The sequence below is a fragment of the Manihot esculenta genome, chromosome 5, assembly GCF_001659605.2.
Source record: "Manihot esculenta cultivar AM560-2 chromosome 5, M.esculenta_v8, whole genome shotgun sequence".
In the NCBI taxonomy this organism is placed as follows: domain Eukaryota; kingdom Viridiplantae; phylum Streptophyta; class Magnoliopsida; order Malpighiales; family Euphorbiaceae; genus Manihot; species Manihot esculenta.
The window spans coordinates 27,317,262-27,337,681 of NC_035165.2; the positions used below are offsets into that span (position 1 = coordinate 27,317,262).

The window sequence follows — 20,420 nt, forward strand, 5'->3', positions numbered from 1 at the left end:
AAACATATGTATTACCCTTCTCGAGGGTTCCGACACCCGAGATTCCACCGGACTACAGGAATTCCGATGCCGGACTCGAGCCGGGTATTACAATACCAATGTGCCAGGGACGTAGAATGGGTACAACCTAGACTTTCTCTTACATAGTGCCAGGGACGTAGAATGGGTACAACCTGGACTTCCATACCATATCATGCCGTAACATCATCATACCATATGAGGACTAAAGGATCATCCAATAACCAATCCACATCAACATCATAAATGCAATGCAACATATTCGTGATTTCTAATGCAAACAACCTAATTCATCACATGGCATTCATGATGCATGAACATGCTCAACTGTATAATTCATTTGCTTTAAAACATAAAAGTTTATTCTACTCACCTCTTGGCTAGCTCTGACAAAGACTGAAGCAGCTAACTCACTGCTGGGGTCCTCGGTTCCTCGGGTCCGAACCTACACAGGTGGACTCAAGTGAGGGACCAAACAACTAGAATATAACTCTAAAAACATCCCCCAAAAACCCCCTAAAACACCTCAAACAATCATGCAAAAACATGCAAAGGAAGGCTGAACAGGGCAGGTTCGGCGGCACCTTCGGCGGCCGAAAGTCCCTCCAGAGCCGAAACCCAGGCAGGTTTGGCGGCACCTTCGGCGGCCGAAAGTCCCAGACAGAGACGAAAGTCTCTTTTCGGGGGCAACTTCGACAGCCGAAAGGCCTGCCTCCCAAGCCATGTTCGGCGGCCGAAAGTCCTTCGGCTGCCGAACCTGGTTTCTGCCAAAGGGCAGAAACTTGGCTCCCTTTGCACAAAAACTTCTCCTTTCCATTCCAACATGCATATAACTCATCCAAATCATGCAAATATACATACATTGGCTCCTAGGGGCTTCAAACTAACTTAAACCCCAACTACAACACACAACAACAACACATTGCTCAAAAACACAACATAAACTCAAAAACCTAACTATGAGCTAAACATGCATTCTACCCCATAGATCTTGTATAAAACTTACTTTAAACATGAAATGAGCTTAAGATCGGCTCTTACATCTTGAAGATCGAGGGAGAGACGTCCTAAACTCGGAGGTGGGAGAGATTTGAGTTCTTGAACCTCAAATCTCCAAAACTTGCTCAAAACTTGAAAATCTTCAAAACAAGATGAAAACTTGTTAAAATCGTGAAAGATTTGAAGGAAATAACTCAAGGATGGTGAGGAACAGCGGAAGGGCTCACCTTGGCCGAAAATGGGGAGAAAGCTCGCCCATTTCGGCTAAGGGGCTCTTTTATAGTGGCTGGCCAGGCCACATTCGGGAGCCGAACGTGCCTCCGCATGCATGCCATGTTCGGCGGCCGAACCTGGACTTTCCTCAACCTATGCCTTCGGGGGCCTAAGGCACACCCGAAATGCCTGCATGTTCGGCGGCCGAACCTGAGGTTCGGCGGCCGAACCTGGGTTTTCCTCCAAGGTTGTTTTTATTCAAAAACTCATTTCCTCTTTACTTAAAACCATCAAAAACATTAAAACATTTCATGAAAACATGGTTTTACCCCTTCTAGAGGTCTCCGACATCCGAGATTCCACCGGACGGTAGGAATTCCGATACCGGAGTCTAGCCGGGTATTACACATCATATCGACATTTTCGTCATCACTTAATTGTATTAACCCTTATTTTATAATAGCATTATCCAACATTAGTCGTCTACAAATAATTCTTGCAATCAATTCCTCACAAGTTAATAATCTAATAACACGAACGATTTTAATCACTAATTCTTCATATTTTAATTTTCTTTCAATATAAAATATTTTGGATTTTCCATCGGCATAATCATACTCCACATCAAAATTAATTATATATCCCCCAAAACACAATACTATAGCACTGAATAGTCATTTGTCTTCCTAATTCACCTGCTAAATAATTATAGTTGAAAAAATTACAAACTAAACAAATTAATATACTATATTAATTAAACAAATAAATAAAGACAACCATTATAATTTAATTTATCACTACACAAAATTTTCCAACAATATATATAAAAATTTAAGACCTTTATTTATAAATTTTTTTATTTTTATCACATTTTTAATAAAATTTAAAAATTTAGTATTATTGATAAAAAAATTTACAATCCTAATTATATTTAAACATAATTATAAATAATAAAAATATAAGATAACAATTAATAATATATTATACTTTCTAAATAAAAATAACAAAAGATTTCATATAAAATTAAATTTTTCAATTTTTAAATTTATTCTTATAAAAAACTTTTTAACAATATATATAAAAATTTAAGTCATTTATTCGTAAATTTTCTATTTTTATCACATTTTAAATAAATACTACTATTGGCGAAAAATTTACAATCCTAATTATATTTAATATACTTGTAAATAATAAAAATATATATAAATAATTAATAATATCTTATATTTTTAAATAAAAACAATAAAAATTTCATATAAAATTAAATATCTTCATTTTTTAAATTTACCGCTATATAAATTTTTAGCTTTTTAAAATTTATATAGCGATAAATTTAAAAAATGAAGATATTTAATTTTATATGAAATTTTTATTGTTTTTATTTAAAAATTTTTAAAATTTCTAAAATTAAACTAATTTATTTATATTTATTTATTATTTATCTTATTATTATAAATAATAAAAATATATTACAAATATTAAAAATCTCTTCTATTTCTTAAATAAAGATAACTATAAAATATTCCTAACTACAAATCTAAAATTTAATTCACTCTACTAATTTACATATAAATTACAAATTTCAAGATAAACATGAATTTATTAATTAATTATAAATAATAAAAAAATACAGCATAAATTTATAATTATTTTCTAATAATTTACTTATATGAAAATGATAACAATTTCACACGTTTATTAATAAATTATCTCGTTTAATTAAATAGATAAAATTATAAAATAAATTTATTTTTATTAATTTTTTTCATTTATATCAATTTTATTAAATTTTACGCAAAGATTTTATGCATTTATCTTTTAAAATTAATTAAATTAATTGAAATATGTATTTTTAACTATTGATTCAAATTATACATTAATTAACTGATTCATATTGTTTTATATAGTTTTTAATACAAAGAATATTATATAATTTCTCATTCTACTTACTCCCTCCAGCTTACATGGAACGTGAAATTAGGCTATCAATGTTAATTCCTAGACAAAGTCGCCAAAACATTGCTGTTTATCTAAAATTTTATTTATTTATTTATTATTATTTTCTGCCTAAGTCAACAACAAACGATTCCATACTTGATGTGGACAAATTTTTTCTTTTTTTAAATCCTATCGTTGCCTTATGGCCACTCATTCTAGAAAGAGAGGAACTTCAGTATATATACATATATATGTATATATTTCATTAGTATTGCATTGAAACTAACAGTGAGCAATCGCTCAGTTTATTTAAAATTAAATAAATTAAAATAATTAAAATTAAATTTGATTAAATTTTAAATATTGAAATAAATTGATTAGAAAAGTTAATTAAATTGAATTAAAATTTTAATTTAATTGGCTATTTCAGTCTTAACCAAATTATGCTCATCTCTAATTGAAGCAAACACTATAGAGTAAGATCACATATACAAAAATCATAGAGTGAGATTGCATCCATAAAATATAATTATTGAAGAAAAAACTCAATTCATATATAAAATCCAGCCCACCTAAAAAAAATTACATTTTCCTCCATTAAATATAACATAATTAATATATTTATCCATTATATTTCGAACTCAACGCTTTACTCTTTAAAATTTAGTTCTGTGAAATTTAAAGTAGAAAATCTTAAATTTAATTTTAAAAAATAAATAAAAATTTTAATAAATTCAAGATTTAAATTTAATAAATATAATAAAAATTAAAATATATAAAATTTAAATTATTAAAAATAAAAAATTAAAACTCAATACAAATTGTTTTTATAATGCTACTCGCTGTTGATCACTGGCCATTTAAAAAATATATTAATTTTTTTAACATTTTAAAAAGTCAGCTAATTAGTCTATTTAACGAGTTTTTCTATACCATCGAGATTAAATAGTAATTTTTTTTATTATTGTTAAGAGTATTTTTAAAATTATATTTTTTTTTTTTTTCCTTTGATAAGATATAAATTATTGACTATACATAAATTTTTAATGGAAAAATATCAAATTTTGATGGAATTAAATTTCAGAGACGAAAATATTGATTCTAAAAATTAGAGGTGAGTTTAAAATTAAACTGAATCGAATAAATAAAAACTAAAATTTTAGTACGTGTGAATATCAGAGCGGATCGATGAACTGAATTGAATTTATGATTCAATTCGATTTGATTAATTAAATTTTTTAAGTCTTTTTTTCTTTTATATTTTATTTTTAATATTTTAAAATTTAATTAAAATATTTTAATATTGATTATAATATAATTTATTTATGTTATTAAAAAATAATATATTATTATAATTAATCGATTCAATTTAATTTTTTTAATTAAAATTAAATCGAATCGAAATAATAAAAAATTTTAAAATTAAAAATTAAATCGAAATAAATAAAAAATTAAACTAAAATTTTATATTAATTTAATTCAATCGATTTTTTTTTATTTGAATCGAATATTATTCATTCTAACTCAAAAATTGGAGGAACAAATTTATTAATTATATTATATCTCATTTATTAGGATATAAAAGAAACTTGTAATTCTACTAAAAAAACAGAGAACCAAAATCACCTATCAAATCCACTAAAAGTAGATCGAAAAATAGTCATTGAGCTACCGTCGCCATAACCCACAAGAACTAAAACCCAGCCGAAAAAAGAAGCGTCAATTTCCAAAGAAGAGTTAAAAGCAAATTCTTGCGAAACTACTTTACACACATAAAACCATATACTGAACCTCTGATCGAAAATCATTGATGGCTTGTGAAAAGGCTGGCGCCATAGCATCGTAGTCTCCCATAACCATAGACAAATTGAATCAAAAGCTCTTCTAAGCTTGGCGCCTATTTCACTAACCATATACAACCACCTACCATTGCTGATAGAATCTGAAGGCTTACAACTCTTCACAACTAAAACACCAAATAAACATATTCAAAAAAGCAACCTTAGTCAAGACATACAAAACAAATTAGTATACACAAATCTAATTAGGAGACATCTGAATTTAAGCTATATCTCACTAGTCATACAAAACTAGATTGCCCTTGTCTCAAAGAGTGGAGAGAACCAAACAAAAACCCTTCAACTAACTACAAAGATAAAAATGAAAAACTTTCTCACTCTCTTTCTATCATAAAATCTAAACTCAAATCAATATTAAGACAACTATTCTTTATAGTCACATACAACTTTAGCAATTAACGCTATATATACATATATATGTATGAGTAATTCTCTCTACAAATTCAATATCAATTAATTCTTAATAAAAGATACTTTAATTAAAATTATAATAAATGAATAAATTTATATGTATTAAAATTACATTTAAATTTAAATAAATATTATTTACTCCAATTTAACTTTTAATTAATTTATAGGTCGTGACTGTACATATTGAGATGCGTTTAAAAAATTTTCTTTTATTATTGAAAGGCGGTGGGTTTCGTGGAATTTTCAAAGCACCAGGGAGAGAGCTCCATTCCAACTGAGAAGAGTCATATAGAAAGAAATTGGGGATGCTGATGGAAGCAAGAATAGGTCAAATTTGTTGACTTCAACGTTACAATGACCTGACAAAGCCAACCACACCAAGTGAGACTTGCCGAGCATTTTCCTTGATCACGTAGCAAATTTTTTTTTTTTTAAATTTATTATTTAGAAAAATGTTAATAAAATTTATGTATAAAAAATATAATAGTATTGATAAAATTTTAAAAATTTAGAAAATGAAGAACATTTTTCTTGTGAGTAAAATATATTTGTGTTGATAAGACCTCCTAGTCAATAAAAATGTTTTTTTATTAATAAAAATACATTAATATTAATAAAATCTCCTAATAAATCAAAATTTTTTCTATTAATTAAAGAAAAAATGAATTAACTTTAAGGAAATTAACTCCTATTCTGAAAAAATAAAGAAAATTTTTAATTAGAAATATTATTAACACACACATTAGTTAGCATCTTTTATCTTATTTTTTTTAACATTCCAATAAAATAATTAAAAATGAATTATTTTCTTGCACGAAAAATAATTTTTATTATTTTTCAACGAAACAAACAAAACTTAAATTGCTTGTACTATTGACAAATCAACTTACTTAATTTTGTATGAATTATTGCGATGAGATTAACGAATTCGAATAACTTTTTTTTGTGTATGTGTTACAGTGGTGTGGGTGTAACTCAAGATCTTAAGCATATTTTTAGGATTGCATTTTTTTAAAGGCGTATAAAAATACTCATCAGTATATTGCTGCAAAAAAAAAAAAAAAAAGAATGATCCCAAGACTAAGAAGAGGTCGAGCTGAATAGATTTTGCTGCTCAAGTGAGATGTGCCAATTAATCATATCTTTCCGGCAAACCAATTCTTGTGTTAACAATTGGCTGATTATATCTCATCCATATATTGGACTTTGTTTGATAAAGAGTAAATATATTAATACAATAGAACTTTTAAGGTAGTAAAAAACATTCCATTATTTAATTTGCACTATCAAACTATATTTTATTAGGTAGAACTTTTTTACTTTCTTACATAAAAGAAGTAACTTAGCAAAATTGATAAGTAAAACATTTCTTATTAACTTCTCCGTAAAAATAAAATTCAAATTAATTTCGATAAAAATTATACATGAATTCATTTTTTTTAAAATAATTTTTTATAGTTTAAAAAAAATAAACTTACATTGCAAACAAGTAATTTAATATAAAAAGAAATGAATTAAATTAAGTCATTGTGAATCTTTTGGAAAAGTAAATGAAATAAAATTTATTAATTCATCATATATTTTATTACTTTTCTATAAGGGCATTATTATCTTCTATAACTTAAAAATAAATTAAAGTCAAATAGATTAATTTGTATGCGAAATATCACACACTAGAACATTAATTCCCATAAATGTATTAGTATACTTTCTAAAAAATAAAGTATTCTTAAACCAAAAAAATTCAGACTTTGGTCTGCATACCTAGTATTTCCATGATATAATGGTGTGTTGCCCGTCCCAGGTGATGAATTCAGAATATCTAGCATAAGAGAGCGGGTCTCGCAGTTTGATCTTGCCTTTAGAAACCTTCTATACAAAGAGATAAACCAATCAAAGATCCATTTGGAATTAACTTCAAATCAAAACTTCTACATTAATTTGAATAAAAAAAAGGGTTAAAGAAAGACTTAAAATAAGGATTAAACCTGCACCAAAATTTAAGTATTGGATGTGGTCCAGCCGTGGGAAGAACTAAATACTAGGATAGTGAAAGGCGAGGAAAAAAAAAGAGAACAAAATGCAATGGCCAACGCGACGCGACAGGGCACTAGCTCCCACCAAACCAATTGTCTATGTCCGACCAAAAAGAAAAGCAGGTACCAGAAAATCCAGGAGAGATCCCGCCATACAAAATGGAACGAACTCTCTGGGTCGATGGAGTTGATACGGATGATTGAGAGGACAATTGGTGAACAGGAATTCCATAGACTTACGAGTACAATCTAACTTACCATAGACTTACGAGTACAATCTATCTAACTTACGCAGTTTAGCTCTCTCTATAAGCAAACACAAATAAAGCTTTAAGTTGCGAGAAAAATAAAGCTTTTGCTAAGAAAAGATCCAGGTGGATTCGAACCACCATCCTCCCAGAACGTTAGACCTGGGCGCTCTTACCGCTTTGAGCTGATGGATCTACACATGTTCATAACTTGATTTCTCACGTTTAACATGCTTCCTAAGAAAGCAATATTTAACCGTCCGCCACTTCAAAGCCAATTTTCAAAATTTCCACCTTTGCGTGTCATATTGTCTAATCCTCGACAAGTTCTCACAAAATCGCATCATCTCTACTTAATACTTCAATACCACTGCAAAAAATCATTAATTTAATACAGAATAATGCTATATTTTTTCCATAATTTAAGATGATTTTTACGTTTGGCTCATAAAACCAATTTATCGATCAATAATCAAATAGTTTCTGAAAATTCTTCATTGATTCTAGTTGGAATTAAGGTTATAAAAGTAATTTAGTAACCAATACGAAAATATTTAAGGAAAAAATATAAAAAGAATATTATATAGTTACAAATTTTACATTTCAAAATATGTTATAAGTAAATTTTTTTTAAATAGTTTATTTTAAAATATATAATTCAATTTCATATCAAAATAATATTTTATAATTTAAATTCTTAACATAAAATCTAAAAATATCAACATTTACAAATGCCTTAATACCATAAAATACTACTTAAACACAATTAAATCACAAACCCTCATGACTTTTTTTATACTTTTCCCAATATTTAAATTCTTATTTCAAGGATCCATATTTTTTGAAATTAAAAAATATTAAAATATTTAAAAATCTTAAAAATAACACATAATAAAAAATTAAAAACGAAGTCAATTTTTTAAAAGTTAGATCAAATAAAGAATTTCAGATACCTACTAAAAACCAGACGCATTTCTTTTTAACTATTGAAGTAACATTTTTAAAACACATTTTCACTGCAAAGTTGTAACTATAAATATTATCTACTAAAGTTTGAACTCCAATAAAAAGACGGGCCTCAGAATGGGGCCACGAGTCTCTCGCATCACATCCAAAAGATGGCGAGGAAACAGCTGGGTAATTCCATTATCTATTTAGGATAGAAGCTTTAGAATCCAGCAAATGGGACATATGACCAGCCAATCAACCAGGGAATATTATAACAATGTTGAAAGTAAAACATGCTGGAAAACACACTATTCTTATTAATCAAAGTCATGAACCTAGAAGTTCTCTGTCTGAACATATAAACTACATAAAAGCAAAGAACATACTAACATAAAATAAAGAAGATGAAAACCAACTCAAATAAATTAAAATCAGCATTCCCGAACAATCAGCAACTGAACACAAATTCAAATAATTAAGCAAAAACAGTGAATAATTCAATTATATACGCCGCACAATCTGAAGCAAACCTTGGCGTCTCCCCACAGATTCATTTACCTTGCGTCTTTGTTCTCCCGCACGTTGACTGCATTAGGTAATGTCTACAATGAGATGATTCTGATAGAGAAGATGGTAACAGAAAATGGACACAACAAATATAGCAACTTATAGTCCAGGTCCAGCTCAATCACTCTCAATATAATGGAGGGACAGAGGGGGAGATCTGGGCTCAAAAAAGAATATCTATAATCAGCAATTAGGAGAAGCTTAACAAACCACTACAGGACCCCTCAAAGAAGGGAATAACAGACCGTAAATATAAAATTCACAGGATTTAGACATTTGCACCTTAAGCCTATGATTTATAGGATACAAGCCAAAGAGGACCACCACCTCACCTCAAGATGCAATGCCTTAAAAGCAGTTAAAGCAGGCTTCATTTTCCTCTTTATGAATGAGCACAGCATTTTAGCATTTTCATCTCTGATGCACGACCTAGCGCAAGATAATAATTAATTTTAGGCATTTGAAAACAGGATGAAATAATAATGATCATCTGCACCCCACCTATTCAGGACCAAAGATCAAAAAATCATCTCCTCTAGGATACATACCTCATATGTTGGCTATAGCCACTGGACTATATCAGAAAGCTTTTTCACCAGATACCAAGAAAAAAGGAAAGCAGAAGCCAGGCAGATCAAAAGGATTTGCAAGCTTAATACAGATCTTCAAGAAGAAAGAAGAAATGGGAAAATGCAAGAGTCACTGAAATATAAGTGACACTATTTAATAGTATCCAAAATAAAAGGAAGTAACAAGATTTGTACACAATTATAGGAACAAAGGAATATACACATCAAATTGCATTATGAACAGTTGTAAGAAACACATCCGTTTTCCCATCTAATAAAATGCCAATGTAGCTACAGAAACCATAACACAATGCACAAGATATAACAGAAGGAACTCTTGCAATGAAAAACTCATCAACAGACTTCCTGTAATAAGCAATGTACAAGACGTACTGCACAGAATTCCATTCCTAGTTGCAATTAGTTGATGTTTGCCCGGCTATAGGTTTGCATCACAACTAGAGATGAAAAATGTACGGGAACAGCTTTCCTTCAAGAGCAACTATGTCTAGACAACCCCACGGCAATATGTTGGAACCATCAAGGCTATTTGCTGCCTACAAGTGTTTCCGCAACTGAATCGCAGATGCGAATGGCGGCTAAATTGGTACAAGGAATGAGACCATGAAGCCAAAAAATACACCAGGTATAGAACCCTGCGGCTCTGCATTTGAATTTGACAACAAAATCAAGACTTTAAAGGGCAAAAAAAAGCTAACAATTACTAACCAAAAGAATACAAAAAATGAAGATGAACGATGAATACTACCAATTGAACTTTGATGAAGTCGCATCCACATATTCAACCGACAGAGACAGTGAGCCCTGCAGCACATGACAGAACCAAGCCTTCAGGCAACAAGAGTACTGAATGCATCTCTTCAATAAAATCAAACATCAAAGCCAGCTTTGCTCCATACTAACAAGCTGGGGATGGAAAGAGAGAGAGAGTAAATGCAACATGCTAAACCCACCATGCATGCATTTATACGTTCTTACCTTTGTAGGTTTTGCTCAACCACCATCTCCATGATAAAGCATATAGCACCAAATAACACTCATGCCACGAGCCTGCAACACTTCATATTGTACCAAAATGAAAGAAGACTCCAGCAAGCTTGAAGCAGGTCATCAAGAACCGATAGTCATCACTGGTCGTAGGGGACATAACAGCACCTCGAGTTGATACAGCACATACAGCAAAATACACTCCATACCAGGTGTAACAACTTCTAAACATTAGATACATGCTTGACATTCTGGAACAGGAAACCAACACCACCTCTTTGACAAAATCATTAACATGGACATAAAAGATGTACAACAGCGAATGAGCCCAACCCTCAGGGTACATAATTGATATTTTGGCCCATAAGATGAAACTTCCATGTCAACGTTGCCCTATATGTGTGTGTGTAATACACGAAAAGGGCTTTAAAAATTTGCAAGTTGCTGCAGGAAACAAAACCTGGATGTATATTTGTTCTCATCAAAGATGCAATTGTCTGTCGACCATTTATTTAAACAACTTCCATCATCTTCTTATTTCTTAAGATAATTTGATGAATAGCTTGACTTTCGGCATAAAATATGACCTAACTGGGATCGATGCCTAGTCTTCAATTCTGTAATATTTAATAACTGGGTTATCCAAAGTAAAATAAACCACTTACTTTTGAGCAAAAAGAATAACCTTGCTGCAACAGGTTGATAGGATAAATCTGTGATTTAAATGAACTAGCGCAGTTATCGTTTGCAACTTTAATGTGGTTTGTATATATATACACGTCATGTTAAATCATTTAGAGAAAAAATATCGCCTACTTACTTTTAGGCATAAAGAAGAACCGTCTAGGATAAAGGACCAATTTGATTGTTAAATGTAAATGAACTAGCTCGGTTATTGTGACTACTATAGCAGCAAATATATATCGAGTATAAATACGAACAAGCTTGTGCATATGGCTGCCAATTTTAAGCAAAAAAGGTTATAACTACTGGTATTCAACGAGTGCACTACCACTATTTTTGATGAGCTAATAAAGATAAAATTGTTTACGGTGGCCATATCTGTGAGAACCATGAATAATATCTGAAGCAAATTGTTATGTGGATGAAGTAGTATACCTCTGGTGGTCGAATTCATGGACATTCTCGATTGCTGCATAGTTGTTGCCTTGTTTGTCTTGGTTGCATAGGATGTTCGTTTGGTAAACAGTCCAGCATAGAGAGAGAAAAGGAAAAGAGGGAAAGAGAGAAGAAAAAAGAAAGGAACGACCAGACACGCACACAGAAGGGGGAGAGCCGGGCAAAATAAAGCAAATATTCCCGTGCCATCTCCCCCCCTCGAAAACCCAATAAAGTAAATTTTTATTCAACTTTTTGACCTGCCATGCAAGCGCACCTGACATGGCAAAGGTCGGGCGACAAACAGCAGCAAATAAACATAAAGTAATCAAACATCTCCTCAGCCTTCCCACCCAGCCATCCAGTCCTCAAACGCAAGTAAAACACCACACACAACAATGATAATCGAACAGATTCACATAAAACAAAATCACAAACAAACCCTTTTGTCGACAATAATCTTCACGAACGTGAGCTCCAGAACATCATCATCATCAATAATCAGATCAGAAGGCGCAAATCTTCCAGATATCTGTAGCCACGGCATGGTCAACGACAACGATCCATCTACCACCAACTCTCTCCTACGGAGAGGTCAATCAATATCGTTGCCAACATCTATTAACACATGCCAAATACCGAATTCAGAGATGCAAAAACAAATTCAGATCCAAAGCAGGTAGGCGGATTCGAATTCAATACCAGTGCTGCTTTTCATCTCAAAAAAAACCCTTCATCGATGTACATATCAGCTCGGCAAAAAGACCTACACCTGCAGAAGCGCAGCTAACCTGAATAAATACAGCTAAACAAGGCAAATCCTCGAAAGCGGAAGCTTATATAAGAGCTATGGATCACATATCTAATATCATACCAGCGTACCTCCATAGATTTTTCAACCGGCGGTCAAGAGCTCCAACGTCTGCAGATCTGAGGCAAACCGGAGATATCGTAGCCGATCTAACCGAGCTATGAAGAAGCTTCAACCACAGATCGATCTCCCAGAATAGATAACGTAAAGCCATGCTCAAGTGATAGATCGGAAAACGATCTATTCGAATCTGAGAGGAGCAGAGAGAGAGGATAGAAAATATAAGATAAGATCTGAGGAATAAGTCGCGAGGTGGCTTAAAATAGCGAAAACGTTGCCGACCTCGGGAGAGACGTATATCATTTGGAGTGATGGACATCTAATTATAAGGGAACGGTATGACAATCCAACGGCTGTGATGATTTGACCTTGGGACTAATTTACGGTGCGATTTGCCCGATACTTTTGGGAGACGGTTGTCTTAGCAAATAAGAAAGGCGCAGATGTCAGCTGTTTTTTTATCGATAACATCGATTAGTCCTTAAACTTATCCCAAGATGGAATTAGTTTCAATATAAAAAAGCATAACACTGTGTTTGGGAAACTTCCTATTGTCCCTGTTAAAAAAGCGATAAAATTATCGTCTCATTTCTTAAGTTAACATCATGTATTATATCACATCAATAAAATTTTAAATTAATTAATAAAAATTTATATTTTATTTTTATTATAATTTTATTTTTTTTATTTTTATTTCTTATTAATTAAATTTTATTATTTTAATATTTAATTAAATGCACTTCACTATTATTTATATAATTAAAATTTTATAAAATTATTAAATTATTTTTTATTAAATATATTTAAAAAATAATTATTATTATTATTTATTTTTTAAATTTTTATTAATAATTTTATAATAATAATAATTTATTTTAATCTTATTTTAACTAAAATAATTATCAATCAATTTTTTAAAAAATATTTAATATTACTTTTAAAATTTTGGTTAAAAAAATAATTTTATTAAATACACGAATTATGAAATATTAAAAATAATTTAAAATAATAATTAACATGATTCAATTTAAAAATATTAAAAATAATAAAATAATTTTTTAAAATTTTTTAATTATTCTTTTAACTCTTAAATATAATAATAATTCATATTTTTTAAATTATACTAATATTTAAAATAAATTTCAAACAAACTAATAAAATAAATCATTTATAAAAACAATTTAGACTTTTACTTTTATTACAATTTTACTCTAAATTATTAAATTATTATTAATTTATTCTGACCTGTTTTTTTTTACTTTGTCGGCCATTTGTCTTTGTCTGTCTGTTGTCTTTTTCTCTTTTTCTTTTTACTTTGTCGGCCATTTGTCTGTCTTTGTCGTCTTTTTCTTTTTCTTTTTACTTTGTCGGCCACTGGTCTCTGTCTGCCACTTGAGTGAGTGCTTTGTGGGTCCTTCTTTATACTTTTGTCTTTTGTTTGATACTTATCTGCTACTTGTCAAAGTATATGCTTATGTGGGTCCTACATTTCTGCTTGTGTGAAGAAGTCATCATTATCGTCTGCAAGATCAATTGGTGATGGTGATGCTGTTGAGCTTCTGGTTTGTTTGAGTTCTTCTAATAATTTGTCATATTCTTTTTCTGAGGTACAAGCTGCCATTTGTGCTATTAACTGTTGTTTCCGGGCTAGGAAAATCTCATGTTTGGTTATGGTAGAGAGGCTTGGAGTCTTGCTGTATTGTGGATGGTCCAGGAGGAATTGTTCTATGGCTTGTGGGCCACAAGCCTGCAAATTGGTTTTATTCCACCATTTGGTTTTGTATCTGCGAACCAGGATTGGGATCTGGAAATTGTCAAGGGTTTGGTCTTTTATTTGATATTCAACCATGATGATCCATGGGATATGAAAATAATAACAATAAATAGCCCATTGGGGGGAACAGATAATTGGGTCAGGTAATTGGTTTTGCTCAAAGAAGTGGGTTTTTGCTATCTTAACTTGGTCAGGGATTATTTCTTCATTTATCCCAAATTTGTTCCACCATTGATGGAACCAATATGGTAATGGATATGTGAAGGTGTCTGCAAAGAAGAAAAAGAAAGAAACTGATAATTGGTCGTTTTGCTTTAGGAAGGTTCTCTCCCAAGCAATTTGATAGTCATAATAATTGTATTTAATATTTTGTCTCATTTGTCCATTTGTCATTACCATTTCTCTGGTCTTATGGGGCTCTTGTCCCCAATCTGTGAGAGTCCATATTTTTAATATTCTTACCTTACAATATCTTAATTTATTTGGGATTTGAGGATCAAAATTGTTATAGATAATGAGAGAATTGGTATTAACTAAAATAGCTTCATAAAATTGTTGGGACTTATGGAAATTATCTGGTATATAAAAATGAGTTTTAGGAAAGATAGTATCACAAAGTTGGTATTCATTAAGGTTAGGATTCTGAACCCAATACTCAGGTTCAATGGTGAGAATATAGTCTTCAATGGTTTTGTACTTATAATCTGTCTGGGATTGGTCTTGGGATATTGTTGGGCTTGGATTAGATGAAGAAGATCCTGTAACTGCTTGTTTGAAAGTAGAGGGAGTTATGAGGTTAGGAGGAGGTTTTAGTGGATTGAGTGGACTGAATTTGTTGAGTGAAACAAAATTGGGCCTTGGCGACCTGGGCCTTGGGTAGGTTGGTTGAACAATTAAAGCACTAGAAATTGGGCTCATTGGTCTATGCATAATGCTTGAAGTACTGGTGTATATTGGTCTAGTGATAGAAGTTTGTCCAGAAGTAAATAATTTTGCATTTGTCAAATTTGTTTTAGGAATATTTGTTTGAGATCTTAAAGAGATATTTTCAGGCTCCTTTCCTTTGTCCGTCATTGTCCCTGCAAAAATTCTCGGGTTAAAAAATCTGCAATAGAATTGTCAGTGCTTTTAATATGTTCTATTTTGAAGTCAAATATAGATAAAAAGGCTTGCCATCTAGCAAAAATGTGTTTAGCAGCTAGATTTTTGACGTCTTTGGTTAATACATCTTTAGCTGCTTTACAATCTACTCTAATTGTAAATTTTTGGTTTAATAGATCACTTTGAAATTTTGTTACACATAAAACAATTGCTAAAATTTCTTTTTTAATGGTAGAATATTTTTCTTGTGTGGGGTTCCAAAATCCTGAATAATATCTAATAATATAGTCTTTATTATCTATTTTTTGTTTAAGAATACCTCCATATTCTTGATTAGATGCGTCTGTTTCTACTATTTTAGGAAAATTAGGGTTACAAATGTTTAAACATGGTAACTTTTTGACATATTTTTTAATTTCCTGAATAATTTTCGTATGTTCTTCTGTCCATGGTTTCGGGTTTGTTTTTAATCTATTATATAAGAGTTTGCAAAATATTCTTAAATTTGGATAAAAATCAGAGATATAATTTAATGATCATAAGAATCTTTGTAATTGGTTTTTATCTTTAATTTCATCAGGAAATTTGTCAGCAAATTCTATACTTCTTTGGATTGGTACTATTGTATTTTTATATATATCATGTCCTAAAAATCTAATTTTTGTCTAAAATATTTTCATTTTTGATTTGCTTAATACTAATCCATTTCTTTTTATTATTTTGTAAAATATTTGTAAATGTTTAATATGTTGATCAATATTTTGGCTAAATACTAGGGCATCATCTATATAGGTTATTATAAACTCATATGGTGTGAAAATGTCATTCATAATTTTTTGAAATTCACTTGGTGCATTCTTTAATCCAAATGGCATTATATTCCACTCATATTGTCCAAATGGTACTGTAAATGCAGTTTTATACTTGTCTTTTTCATCTATTTGTACTTGCCAGAAACCTGATTTCATATCAAATTTTGAAAAAATCTCTGCTTTATATAGTCTGTTTAAAAGATCTTGTTTGTTTGGTATTGGATATCTTATCCATCTTAGAACTTTATTTAAGGGTTTGTAATTAATAACTAATCTAGGTGCACCTCTTTCGATTTCAGCATTTTTATTTACATAAAAGGCTGCACATGACCATGGTGATTTGCTCGGTCTAATTAAATTTTTTGTTATTAGATCTTGAATTTCTTTTTTGCAGAATTCTAACATTTCTTGGTTCATCTGTATAGGTCTTGCTTTTGTAGGAATATCTTGTTCTTTAAAATCTGGTTCATATGGTAAAGTTACTATGTGTTGTTTTCTATTCCAAAATGCTGTGGGTAATTCTGAACATAAATCTTTTTCAAATTGTTCTTGAATTTCTTTGATTTGTTGTTGAATATTTAGCTTTTCTAATTGTTCTTCTATTCTTATTGAATGTAAGTCTTTTTTTTAAAAATTTTATTTGGTTTTCAAGATTATTAATTTTACTTACATTTTCTTGTTGAAATAAATTTACATCATGGTAATTTATTGGTGTTATGAATTGAAATATAATATCCTGTCCTAATACATTGGTTTCTAAACCTAATTGTGTGACTTTAAAGGGATATAACATTTGTAAAAATGGATTTCCTAGGATAATTTGTGTATTGAGATTTTTAATTAACATGAAACTGGTTTTAAAACATATTCCATTGTTACAAATATGTGCACTAGGTATTTTGTAATCTATTTTGACTTTAGTCGAATTAGCTGCAGATAATATCTGTTTAGTCTTATGAAAATATCTACTTGGTATTATCCCTTGATCTATACAGTTCATGTCAGCTCCTGAATCTAACATGGCAATGGTTTCTAAGTTAAAATCTTTAATTGTCAAATTTATTCGTACATACCATTTTTGGTATTTAATTCTAGTAATGTCATTGAATTTCAATGTTTGTTCTTCTTCTGTGTCTGTGTCTGCTATTTCTTCTAGTTTAGTTTTGTCCTTTCCTGAACTTTGTCCTATACTTTGGTTCTGATTCGAATTTTGTTGGATCTTTTGATGTTGTTCTAAATAATCACATCTTAATTTTAATTGTCTAACTTCTAATTTTAATTGTCTTATTTCTAATTGTAAATCCATAGAAGAAATTGGGGTTACTGATTTTTTGTTTTTAAACATTTGTTCAATATCTTCAAACTTTGTTGGAGGTTCAGTTTCTTGTTTTATTTCTTCATTGATTAATTTGGTTAATTTTTTAAACATTTTACGTTTTATATTGGAATCTTGTACTTGTTCTATTTGTTCTAATACTTGATGATATTCTGTTAAGACATTTATTTTATTGTTACAATTACAAAGTTCTCCTTGACAATTATGGTTACTATCTGTACTGCTTATTGTGTCTGATGGATTGTCACTACTATATTCATCATCTAATTCTGAAGAAGATAATTTAATTTGATCAATCTTATCTAATAATTGTTCTATGTTGTCAATTTTTAATTCTAGACCTAATTCATATATTTTCTTTCTAGCAGGACATTCTTTTGCATAGTGTCCTTTCTGATTGCATAAATAACATGTTATATTATTTTTATTATTTGGTCTTTTGAAATTATTTTTTCTATTATAATTATTTCTTTTGAATTGTTTTCTTCTGAAAGGTTTCTTGTCTATTTGTTTATTATATCGTCTATTTTTGTAATTATATTTTTTATAAATTTTATCTGTCTTAAAAGGTCTATATCTCTTCTGTTTATATTTCTTTATGGTTCCGAAACCGAATTGTTCACACCAATTTCCTAATTCTCTTTTAGATTGTCTATTTTCTATTTTTAATTTCTGTTGTAATTTCATATCCCTACATAATCTTATTCCTGTTAAATTGACACATGTTATTAAGTCTCCATATGTTAAATCATCGTATGATATATGGCCAAATTTTTGTTCAATTGTTTCTTTTACTTTTGTTGCAAATAATCTTGGTAGTCCTGTTAGGAATTTTTCTTTCCAATGGTATGCATTAGGGTCTGCTAAAGCATAAACTCGTTTTAGGAAATTGTCTTTATACCATCTGAAATTTTCTAATTTTCTACATTTTAAATTTTGTAGTATCTCACTGTTTCTTTCTGTATATAAATCTAAGTCTCCTATGAAATGTGATATAATATTATATACTAGATATGCTAAGGTAAAAGATTGTGGTTGTCCTGTTGCTGGGTCAATAACTGGTTCACATGTGGTACTATCAATTCTTCTTGCTGTTAATATATTTGTTTTTATCTCATTACTTAATAATTTGTCCCACCAAGTTCTTAATTCTCCTGTGAATCCTAGAATTATGTTTTCAGCTGCATCTCTTTCTGTAATGCCAACTCTTTGTTTATAAATGTTTCCTACGATGACCATTTCTTTAGTTATTTGTATTATTTCTGTTTCTGATAGATCATCTATATTCCATTAATCTTAATTTTTAATAATATAAATAACGATAAATATAATTAAAATAATTTTAAAAATCATATTTTAATTGATAAAAAATATAGAGCGTAGTTGTAACAAAATTAAAAGTATAAATTTTTTATCATTAACTCATAATTAAAAAATTTTTTTGATATTTAAAAGGAAAATAAGAGAGAAAAAATAGTTTTTTAACTAAATAAAATATCACTTTTGCACCTTCTATTATTATTAAAATAAATTATTATAAAAAATATATAATTTCATTAAATTACTATTTATTTTCTATTTTGAAGAGAAAGTTGCTCGAGAGACCATATAATATTTTTCAAATTTATTTTTCTTGCCTCTTTATTTTCTTTTTTTCCAAATAAAAACTTTTATTTTCCTCTCTTATTTTATTTCTTTCCTTATTTTTCACTAATCCAAATGAATTATAAATGTCAATCTTATCCGTAATTTTTTATGTGTATTATCATTTAATTTAATCTCTTACAATATATATATTTTTTAATTTATAATAAAAAAGGCTTTTTGAATTCTTGTTCATGTAAATAGAATAATAACACTATATTTGAAAACTTTAAACTTACTTTCGTATATATTGTAAGAGAGAAGACTCCTCTTATTTCTTCTTTGTTTTAAGGTAGTAGATCTTCTCCTTGTCGGTCCAATGTTGCTCCTGTTTCATCCAACAGGGTAACTCCTCTTCTCTCGCTTAGTTTTGTGAGCTTTTGCCTTCTCCTTGTCGATCCCAATATTGCTCCTGCTTCATCCAACGGGGCAACTCCTCTTACCTCGCTTAGTTTTGTGAGTTTTTCTCTTTCCTTTTCTGGATGAAGGTGTATATAGTTTTTGGTCATGTTTTTTTAAAGATTTTATCTCTTACAGGTAAAATTTCATTGAGGAAGAATATCTTTTGGATGCTTGCTTGATGTGTTTTTTGTGCTCTCGCTCTTTCTCTAGAACTGAGACTTTCAAGGTGTTAACAGTGGAAAAGAATGGCAACGACCGAGAAGTTGTGTCCCTAGTTGCTGGTCTGTGTTGATCTGGTGATTTGTGTTGTGACTCTAGCGGTGAATTTTGACTCGATTGTGGTGGTTCGGCCCCCTTTCTCTAGCGTTTGGTTTTCTACTGCTGCTCTCCAATTCGACAAGCAAATTCTTAGTTGTCGCGAGCGGCTCTTTTTCATTTTGAAAAGCTTGGGTCTCCCTTCTCTATTATTGCTGACGGTTCCTAGATTCTTTATTTAGTTTTGCATGGCTTCAGCTACAATGTAGGAGCTTGCGGATCTCTTTTGTTG

General features: G+C 30.0%; 1 long non-coding RNA gene across 5 annotated transcripts; it reads right to left on the reverse strand.

Moving 5' to 3' along the window:
• Positions 1–5,119: 5,119 nt before the first annotated feature.
• Positions 5,120–13,120, reverse strand: LOC110615764. Of its 5 annotated transcripts, none has more exons than XR_006350668.1 (7): positions 12,816–13,120; positions 12,636–12,705; positions 10,806–12,551; positions 10,576–10,631; positions 9,570–10,470; positions 7,203–9,256; positions 5,120–5,134 (listed from the first exon to the last, which is right to left on the reverse strand). It is a non-coding gene; the product is annotated as an uncharacterized LOC110615764 (long non-coding RNA). The 5 variants fall into 5 exon arrangements; XR_006350669.1 differs by lacking the exon at positions 5,120–5,134 and having other exon boundaries at positions 6,488–7,310; positions 7,899–9,256; XR_006350670.1 differs by lacking the exon at positions 5,120–5,134 and having other exon boundaries at positions 9,062–9,256; positions 10,806–11,431; positions 11,934–12,551; positions 12,816–13,119.
• Positions 13,121–20,420: the final 7,300 nt, after the last annotated feature.